Here is an 11,172-nt window from a genome sequence, read left to right as displayed (position 1 = left end):
TTGATTGGTGGAATCTGGGGTATTTTCGTCCTTTCTTTTTACTCTCCTGATTTGTTTGCATTTTTACCGTGAGCATGTTGTCATTTTAACAAAACAATAATACTATTTTCAAGAACTGGAAAGGATGTTTAGGGAAGTGTAAGGAAGGCGGGATTATAATTGACAACTACTGTAAAATTGAAAATTCTTCACCCTAAAGTTGGCATCAAAGAGATCACTGCTGCCCTTCAAATAGATAACAGAGTAAGATAAATCATGAGGCCGGCCCAGCATGGCAATTCCTATGATTGAGTTTAAGAATGTTCAAAGGAAATGACAACTGGTCTTGGAAACTGCTGGCTTCATCTAGCTCACCATGAACTGGTTTTTCTGTGAGGATGCAAGAGCTCCGTACAATAAATAAAACCATGTGTGTAAGAGGAAGAAATAATAATTGCATATTATCACTTGTGGTTGTGCCAGTCAGCCTGGTATGTGGCATGACTGGTTCCTGGAATAGTTCAAGTTGCTCATCATCTGAATCAGAATCAGATTAGAATCTTCTTTTTTTAAAATGTTCTTAACAGCTTTACTGAGGTATATTTGACATAATCTGATTTTTTTCTTTAAAAAAAACTAATGCCTCCATCATTAACGTACAGTGCTGTATTGGTTTCAGGCATACACTATAGCGTTTCAACTATATACGTTACTTGGTGCTCATCGAGGTGGGTGGACTCGTAATCCCCATCACCTAATGCATCCATCCCCCCACCCCGGTAACCACCAGTGTGTTCTCTATAGTTAAGACTCGTTTTTTTGTTTGTTTGTTTGTTTATCCTCCTAAATGGACAAAGACCTGCTTTCAACTTTAGGTTTGACATGTGAAGTGTTTATTTGTAAGATTCAAACCCTTCCCAGAAGGACTAAGTATGAACCACACATTTGCCCTAAGTAACTTCTGCCCCTTTCAGTATTTCTTCATTAAAGCTCTCTGGTTTGTTGTTGCAGGTAGTGCCTCAAAAACTATGCATTCTCAAAATGTCCCCAAATTTCACATCTTGCAATAATGCATTATAGTAATGTTTGAGATGGCCGAGGGGAATGTTCTTCTTTTCTCAAGTAGAACAATCATGAAAAGGAAAGTACACGTTAATTTTAGACGAGAACATGCACACACACACACATAAGGAAGTTGTGGGTCTAATAAGTGATTCATTTAAAACTAGTCATGCCCTTTTACCTTCAAAACCCTCAGGTATATACTAAGGGTATATGTACCCCAGTTTGAAAACCATTGCTTTAGTCTACCTCATTCATTCACAGACATGGAAGCTGAAGCCCAGTGTAGTGGCCAAACCAAGACTGAACCTCAGTGCTTCAACTTGCGGACCAGTGGGCTTTCGGTCCTACCACACTGCCTTTTATTATGACGTGGAATACAATTTTCCCCCTCTGAGGCTTCTTTTGCTCATCTGTAAAATGAGAGGGAAAGACTAGCTGATCTCGATACTTGATACCCTTCCTTTTTTCCTCCAGATCCACTTCCAGACTTCTGTACTCTGCCCTGAGTCCATAGAGGTGGATAGCTGAAAATGACCTCTAGCTTCTGGTTGGGGACAGCCAGTCAGAGGCCCTGGCAGGAGCTTGGGAGACAAAAGAGAAATAAGACGGGGGCATTTTATTCACCTGGCTCCCCTGCTTGGTTACTGTCAGCTGGTCGTGTCCTGCTCCCACCTCCAAAGGCACTCACAAATCCTATTCCTTGTCCTTTTCATTCAGCTACCCTCTCTGGGTTCCACTGACTTCTCCCTCCCCTCTCTCATTCTGGCAAAGGGACGGTAACATGTTCCCAGATCATTCCATCCCACTGGATCCCCTCACCCGCACCCTGCCATTTTCCTACTTCGATTAAATCTTTTCTCTAGGAAGGGAGAGGGGCCAGAGGCAATTTAACTTAATAATCCCAGTGTCCTTCCTTAATCCCTTAATTTCTTTTTTGGAAGGGAAAGTAATGATGTCACTCTACCCATCTTTTCAAAGTCTTGGTTCAGCTAAATGTGAAACCAAGCAAAATAAACAAAAAGGTTTTAAATGAGGAGGACTTCTTTTTTAACTTATTATTTTGAAAAATTTTAGACTTAGAGACAAGTTGCACCAGTAGTACCAAGTTCACCGGGCTTCCCCTAACATTAACATCTTACCTAACCACAGCAAAATGGTCAAAACCAGGAAGTTAGCATTGATGCAATACTACTAATTAGTCTGCAGACCTTACCCAAATTTGACCAGTTGTCCCACTAATGTCCTTTTTCTGGGCCAAGATCCAGTTGTTTCCTTAGTCTCCTCCTCCAGTCTGTGACCGTTTCTCAGTCTTTCTTTGCATCTCATGACCTGGGCACTCTCAAAGAGTACTGGTCAATTATTTTGCAGTATATCTTTCAATTTATGCTGGTTTGATGTTTTCTCATTATTAAATTGAAGTTATGCATTTGAGGCGAGAGTGCATGGGAGTGAGGGTGTGTCTTTCTCAGTGCCTCATTTAATGGCTCCAATGTCAATGACTTATTAATGGCCAAGTTGATTTTGATTGCTCCGTTATACAGTATTGGCCAGGCTTCATCTCTATAAAGTGACTACTTATCCTTTTGTAAATAAAACTATCTTGTGAGGAAATACTTTGAGACTATGCAAATATCCAATTTTCAACATTCTTTCCTTCACTACTTTGAGTGTTCATTAACTATTCTCGTCTTTGCCTTTTGGTGATTTTCTATTCCTATCCTTCCTTCTATATTTATTAAAGAAGAGCTGTCGCTTCTCTCCATTTATTCATTTATTCAATTATTTATTTGTATTAATATGGACTCAGGGATATTTATTTTACTTTCTGGGTTATAATCCAGTACTATCATCATTTATTTTTTAGCTCAACTTGTCCCAGCTTTCATTAGAAGCTCCTTCAAGTTGGTTCCTGTATCATTTTTAAACATGCCATCATTTCTTAGTACTTCCGTACTTTCTGGCACCATAAGATATTCCAGACTCATCTTCTATCTTCCCTGGAATCAATCATTTCTCAAAGAAGCTCATTACTCATTTGTTCAATCCTAGTATACAGATAAAGTAGTTTCAGAATTGCTAACCCATACCCTTGAGGATAAAAATTTACTAACTAGAGTATAATACTTGCAGATAGTTCTGTCTTTAACCTTACATTATACAGTCTAAATACTATTTTCCAGAGTTAGTTGGTTCTTCCCCAACTTCTTTAGTATGGTCATGACATTCATCAGTAACACACTTACATCCGTTTGTTACTCTTCGTATTCCAAATTGGGGTCCCCCCACATCGTAGTTGATTTTATTTTATTAAAAGATTTTATTTATTTATTCATGAGAGACACAGAGAAAGAGAGACAGAGAGAGGCAGAGACACAGGCAGAGGGAGAAGCAGGCTCCATGCAGAGAGCCTGACGTGGGACTCGATCCTGGGACCAGGATCATGCCCTGAGCCAAAGGCAGACGCTCAACCGCTGAGCCACCCAGGCAGGCATCCCTATAGTTGATTTTAATTCTTTATTTTGGGAATATGTGAAACAGTACTATGGTTCTAAGAGTCAGAGCCCTCCCAAACTACAAAACAGAGTATCGGGTAAATGTCATTCTCCCAACTCTGCTACACATTCCTACTTCCTCATTCTTCCCACCCCAGTCCCACCCAATCCTGAGTAACCAATTTCATTAGATTCAATCCTTTTATATCTTTTGCACAAATGAACAGATACATGTACATTTTATCTCCTCTTTTTTCTTTCATGAAAGGAGTCACACTGTAGGAATTCCTTCTTTTATTATTGAGGTACAATTCACGTATTATAAAATTGTCCATTTTAAAATGTACACTTCGCTGGTGTTTAGGACATCCACATGGCATACAACCACCATCCCTGTTTAGTGCCACAATATTTTGCCCCAAAAGGAATCCCTATAACCACTAAAAAGTTAGTCGCCATTCTCTTTCCCCATAGCTCCTGCCAATGACTTACTTGTTTTCTGTCTCCATGGACTTACCTGGTCTGGATATTTAATATAAATGGAACTATACAATATGGGTGACCTTTGTAACTGGCTTCTTTGACTTAGAAAAATGTTTCTGCAGTTCATCCACATTGTAGCACGTATCAATACATCATTTCTTTTTGTTATTAAACGATATTGCACTGTATGTGCTTACTACATTTTGTTTATCTGTCCATCAGTTGATGAACAGTTGGGCTATTTCCATCTTTTGGCTATTGTGAATAGTGCTGCCATGAACACTCATGTACAAATATTATTTGAATATTTATTTTCAATATTTGGGGATAAAAACCTAGGAATAGAATTGCTGGGTCATAGACTAATTTCATGGTTAACTCTGGGAAAAACCATCGAACCATTTTCCATAGCAGCTGAACCATTTTACATTCCTACCAGCAATGTGCAAAGGTCCCAATTCCTTCACATCCTTGCCTACACATGCTATTTTCCATGTTTGCCTTTTAATTATAGCCATCCTAGTGGGTGTGGAGTATATCTCACTGTGGTTTTGATGTGCATTTTCCTAATGACTACTGATGTTGAATATCTTTCACGTGCTTATTTGCTACAGGTACCCTTTTGCATTTTGTTTTTTTTTTCACCCGATACACCCTGGAAGTCACTGTATATCAATTTGTAAAGATCATTCAATTCCCTTTTGCATTTGCATAGTACTCCATTTTGTGGATTACCACAGTTTATTCAACCACTTGCCTATGTGTGGGCATTTAGGTTCTTTCCAACATTTTGCAGCTGCAAACAATGCTGCAGTTGATTTCTTGGTACATATACATTTTTGCATTATTGGAGGCACACTTCAGGGTTGATTCTTGGTAATGGGATTGCTGAGTCAGTAATATGTAATTTTGTTAGGTATTAATGAAGTTAGCAAAGAACAATCCCAGTTCTCTTAAATAGTCTAATGATAAATACAGCAAAATTAAACTTTTTAAAGACAGGTTTGCAGAAGGGGAGCCAAAGAGAGAGAAGCAACCCCCTAGTTGTACCATAAGAGAAAAGAAACTCTCTACTAAACTTTTCCTTTGGTCTTCTTATAACAAGATAATGCTATGCTAGGGGAAAAGTAGCCTTGTCCACACACAAACAGACCTCACTTTCCTAAAGGTAATATTTATGTTTTTATAGGATGCCATGAGGTCTATGAGCTGAGTTCTGTGAGTTTGCTTTTATGCAACCCATTTCTGTGCTTTTCATTTAGTCTAATCATGAGTCTATATGAAAAACAGATAAGAGTGAATATGAGTCATCCTCAAACTATCAGTGTAGGTAGAGCGTGGTAAGGAGTGAAGCAAACTTAATTCTCAATTTACCTCCATTTTTATGTCACAGAGATATTGAAACATATCAGAATGGGCTATGAAATACCCTTTAACGGAATGTCTATACCCCTCATATACGGTTACTCTGCTATTGGGATTTAGTTATTAAAATTTTGCTAAAGGACTTGGGTAATTTAATCTTCACCAAGAATCATATGCCCATCCCAGAAAGGCATTTAGGGTCAAGAACCTAATGCACCACAAGAATGATATCACCACCACCTAGACCATCATCAAAGAACATTCACTGTATTCATCCTTTCATTACCCTGTTATTTTAATGGGTGTACAATGCATTTGCCACCAGCAAAGTGAGTGCTCAGTCCCATGCCTGGAACAAAATGAGGCTCTGGAGTAGTCAATAGGAAGTAGAAGGGATCAATTTATTTCTGCCTCTTTCCTTATTGCTACTTAATGTACAGTGGTATCCTCCTCTGACTCTCCCTGAGGTCAGTAAAAAAGAAAAAAAAAGAGAAAGAAAAAAGAAAATGTAAGACGCACAGTTACAGATAGATGTCTGGAAAAGGCCATTCACACCCCTACTCTCTAAATTCCTGAGTTATCTAAGGATACAGAAGTTCAGAAGAGAGGTGACCACACAAGGCAGGTGTAGCATTCCACAGTACAGAGAGAATGCAAAGTCAGTACTCAGAGGCCCCTAAATGATGTCAGTCTTTAGCTTTCTGGAGTGCTGTAAGTCTGCTGCCGGAAAAATACTGAGACTTTTCATTTTCATTTTATAAGAAGCATTTATATGAAAAGATGGGCTAAAAAAAAAAAGAAAAAAAAAGAAAAGATGGGCTAAACATCTGAATAAAAATATATGTTCTCTTATTCATTTCACAAATCTTTACTGGGCACCTATTAGATGCCAGACACTTTTTGGGGCATTAGAGATAAAGCAAGTAACAAATAATGGGATCTGTTCTCATGAAATTCACATGAGAAACAGTGGAACCCTCTCTAGTCTCTTCTTTGACGTATTCATTCAATACATATTTATTGAACAAGGCACTGGACGCACTTTGTTCTCATCAATGAATGAAACAGCCCCCTGCCCTCGTGAAATTTCCAACTGAGTAGGAATCAGTAGACGATAAACGTAACAAATGTGTGAATTAGACGGTATATTTAAAGGAGATAAACGGTATGGGTAAAAAACAAAAGGATAAAGGGGGTCAGGAGTGCAATGGGGAGAGAGGTGTGCTGGGTCATTATGCAATTTTAAGTAAGATTATCCAATCACTAAGAAAATATTTGAGCAAAGGTTTGAAAAAGCGAGGGAGACAGCGCCTCAAATACCTGTGGGAAGCACATTGCAGGCACAAAGATGAGCCATTCCTAGGGCTTTGAGATCGGACCACGACAGATGAGCCATTCCTAGGGCTTTGAGATCGGACCACGCCAGATATGTTCTAGAAAGTAAGGGAGATGAGTGTAACCCATAGGATAGAGGAGAGTAATAGGAAATGAGACCAAAGAGGAAGTAGGCCAAGCCATGAACCTTGCAGACTACTTAGGGACTTGGGCTTTTAACAGGGAGCCATAGAAGGGCTCTGGGCAGGAGTGACACCACTCACTTGACTTACCTTTCAGTGTGAGCACTCTGCCTTTTTGTCAGAAGACTGAAGGGAACAAGTGGAAAGCAGGGAGGCCTGCCAGGAAGCTGCTGGAATAAGCTGGGAGAGCCACGGTGGTGGCTCTGGGGAGGTGAGAGGGAAAGAAACGGGGATGTGAGAAGAGAGTAAGGTGACAGATTCTGCGGATATTTGGACAGTGAAGGGTTTGTGGAAGACTGGACTGCAGTATGAAAGACAGGAGCTGGGAGTGACACCAAGGTTTTCACCTGTTGGAAGGAAGGAATTTTCACCCACTGAGATGAGAGGTTGCAGGTGGAGCATTTTTGAGGGAAAATATCGGGAGTCCAGTTTGGGGCATGCTGGATTTGAGATATTGATGAGAACATTAAGAATATTCTGGAGCTGGGCAAAAAATGAGTTGGAGGAATAGATTTGGAAGTGACATCAAATAAAATTTTTTATTGCATATGATTAAATAGGAAAATATGGATATTTTAAAAATAAAAAATCATATGGAGCACAAACTGAAGTTTCTCCTTCATTCTTTTTTTTAAACTTATTTATTTTATGAAGTCACAGAGAGAGAGAGAGGCAGAGACACAGGCAGAGGGAGAAGCAGGCTCCATGCACTGGGAGCCCCATGTGGGATTCGATCCCGGGTCTCCAGGATCGTGCCCTGGGCCAAAGGCAGGCGCCAAACCACTGTGCCACCCAGGGATCCCCTCCTTCATTCTTTTACTCCAAACCCAATACCCTCCCCAGCCATTAAACAGCAACCCACTATAGGAGATAACCAGAACCGACATCTGTTCATTTCCACCTGCGTTTTACGCCAGACAAAAAGGTGTCAGAGATGTCCAGATAGTTATGCATAGGATTTTTCTCTTTACCTATATCTTCCCTTTGCCCACATAATTTCTACAATTTCCAGATGACCAATCTTCTACCATTATGGTGGTGAAGCAACAGAATTTCTCAGCTGTTTGGAATAAAAAATATACTTGGCTTTACACACTTTCTTGTATAAAACTAAACTGCTTCTTAATGTACTATGTTGTGTTTTTTTTTCTTTAGCACTTGAGAATGTACCTGAGCTAAGTGGTACCACCCATTTAAGCAATATCATTGATTAGAAAGCACAGGATACACTTTAAACACCATTGTAATAATTCTCTAGACTCTAAGCTTCCATCCCTAAAATAGAACAAAGTTGCTGCACCTTCCATTAGAAAAAGATAACCTTCAGAATCTGAACTAAAGCATTTCTGTTTTGCTGAGTTGGCAATTGCTCAGTGTAAAGAAAGAAATGATGACTCCTCAAATATCCAGTCTCTTAGGAGCTTAGAGCTTCGTCTGTAATAAAATCCAATAGTCTTTCTAATCCTGGCAGTTCTCTATTTCTCCCCTGAAGTCAAAAAGAAACTAATTAATTAACCCGAATTTGGTTTGATGTTTAGCAGAGTCCTATGGCTAATAACGTGTATCAGAAACCTCCATACATCTGGACTGGCACGTGCCTTGTCCCAATCAGCTGCTTGCTAGGCCGCAGTTGCACGCTTCACGGCAACCAGTAAATAGGGGAAGAGAAACAAGAAAGAGTAAAACAGGAGTTCTCAAGAAGTTTACAGTCCCTCTGAGCCCATGAAAGATTATCTGTTGGGAAAAAAATAGCACTGTGCATGGTTCTCAGACCAACTGAACCAAGGTAATCTGCTGTGGGGGAAAAAATGCATCAATGAATGTTCTCAATTGAAAGTTCACTCTATGAATTTTTCTTGGGCTCTGGCACTGAGTACTGTCTTTTGAGAGAGAGCCAGCACAGAGCAAAATGAGTACGTGTGGGAAACGTCAGTAACAGACTTATTAACAGAAAAACTGAGGATTAGCTAATCATACATAATTCAACAACTTGACCTTTTATGGGCACAGGGGCTCCTACATGTGGTTTTACTTTGCACCCATTTTTTTTTCCTGATAAACTGTTCTTATTTGCAAGATCAGATATCAGAGTTACTTGGTGCCCTACAGAGAACCGTGTCACTTGAACAAATTTGAAATCCTATTCTGTAGTTCTTCATAAGCAAATGGGCCCAAAGGTAGAAGCCTGCGTCCTATCAGACTTCTCTTCCCCCCTCCTCGCACTCCCCACAGCCTCTTCTCCCTTTTCTCCCTCCAGGTGGCAGTTTTCCTCTTGGCTTTCTCTCACCATTCTTCCTCTGCATTGCACTCCCCCACCACCCCAGTTCATACCAGAACAGCCCTAAGAACTCCAGCCTGGTTCCCCTCCTACAGTCCTTGCCTGCTCAAATCCCTTGCACTCAGCTCACAGACTCACCTTTCTGCACCATAGAGTTTTTTTCTATGTTCAAAAACGTTACTGATCTCTTATTCCTCATTTAAGAATGTCTAAACATGGGGCATCTGGGTGGCCTAGTTGGTTAAGTGTCTGCCTTGGGCTTGGGTCATGATTCCAGGGTCCCAGGATCAGAGCCTGAGGTTGGGCTCCCTGCTCAGCTGGGAGCCTGCCTTTCCCTCTCCCTCTGCCCCTCCCCTCTGCTCTCTCTCTCTCTCAAGTGAATAAAGGCTTTTTAAAAAATCAAGAATAAATTTAAAAATAACATCCAAAAGTCTTAGAGTCAGAATCCAATTCTCCAAAACACAACTTCTGGTGTTTGAATATTTGAATGCAAAGTTGCGCGTGCACGTGACCATGTTCAAACAAGCACTCAAAAGAAATTTGGCAAAGATTTCTCCCATCAGTGAAATAAGTATAAAATGAACCCTGGTGGCTCAGTGGTTTAGCGCCGCCTGCAGCCCAGGGTGTGATCCTGGATATCCAGGGTGGAGTCCTGCTTCTCCCTCCGCCTGTGTCTCTGCCTCTCTCTCTCTCTGTGTCTCTATGAATAAATAAATAAAATCTTTAAAAAATAAAAAAAATAAAATGAATGTGGGACTTTTTAAATAGCTGGTTCTTCTCAAGGAAGGGGCAGTGGCTACCTCAATTTGTTCTTGTTTGCTCTTGAGGAACAATGGGTGATTTATCCTGATACCTATGGATAAATATTCGTATTCTTATCACTTTGAAATGACCAGTTGTTCTTTTTGATGAATTTTCCCATCACTGGATCTTTACTGGAGTCAAAGACAAGTGTGTTTATCAGGGTCATTGGAAGTCAGAGTGGTCAAGATCACATAACCTGATGTTTGCTGTGAAAAGAAAATATGTCTGGAGGCACCTGGGGTGGCTGAGTGGTTGAGCATCTGCCTTCGGCTCAGGTCTTGATCCCCGGGGTTCTGGGATCGAGTCCTGCATCATACTCACTGCATGGAGCCTGCTTCTCCCTCTGCCTGTGTCTCTGCCTCTCTCTGTGTGTCTCTCATAAATAAATAAAATCTTGGGAAAAAAAAGAAAATATGTCTGGAGTAGTGTATATATATATATATCTTGTTCATATATATATATACACACACCAGATGTCTGTCATATTGTTTGCTACTAATTATAGGAATTAAAATATTTTCTACAAAAGTCTAGAAAGATGAACTTTATGCCAAATGATTATCATTCCTCTAGGGTGGCACGATACAGTAGGACTCTGTTCTTCATATGCTGTTTTGCTTTTTCTTCTTTGTTCTTTTAATAAACATATGTTACTTTCAGAATCTGGAAAAATATCCATTATAAACAAGAAACTTTAAAGCTTTTTTCAAAAAGTCATGTGAACAGTTAACTGCGCAATTTGGTGTTTGTTGGATGTTTTGAAATAAGCTACAGTGACTTGTCCCCTCTAATGAGTTGATTTCTTAAAGGCATCTTTGGGACATATTAAAAATAGCACCACACTCAGAGCTCAATAAGGAGAGTTTTTTCATTGAGTCCAATCATTAGTGACTAACTTGCATTTAGAATGCGATCTTGACCATGAATTAGTCATTCCTCAAAACAGCCTGATGGGAACCATGAACATCATCAAGTGTGCTTAAAAGTGAGACCAGCCAACGGGGTCCCACCGAGCTGGCCACACAGTCATGCTGCTGGGAATCAGGCCTCCACGCATCCAGTAGGAGACACAAAAGAAAGAATTTTCCAAAACACCTCCCATGTCTCTGTCTCACAAGCACTTGAATTTAGTTTTGCTCAAACTCTATAACATTGGTCAGTCTTGCAAACCCTTATAAATGCAACATCG

Source organism: Nyctereutes procyonoides, unplaced genomic scaffold (genome assembly GCF_905146905.1).
Source record: "Nyctereutes procyonoides isolate TBG_1078 unplaced genomic scaffold, NYPRO_anot_genome, whole genome shotgun sequence".
Classification (NCBI taxonomy): Eukaryota; Metazoa; Chordata; class Mammalia; order Carnivora; family Canidae; genus Nyctereutes; species Nyctereutes procyonoides.
This window is presented reverse-complemented; position numbering follows the sequence as displayed.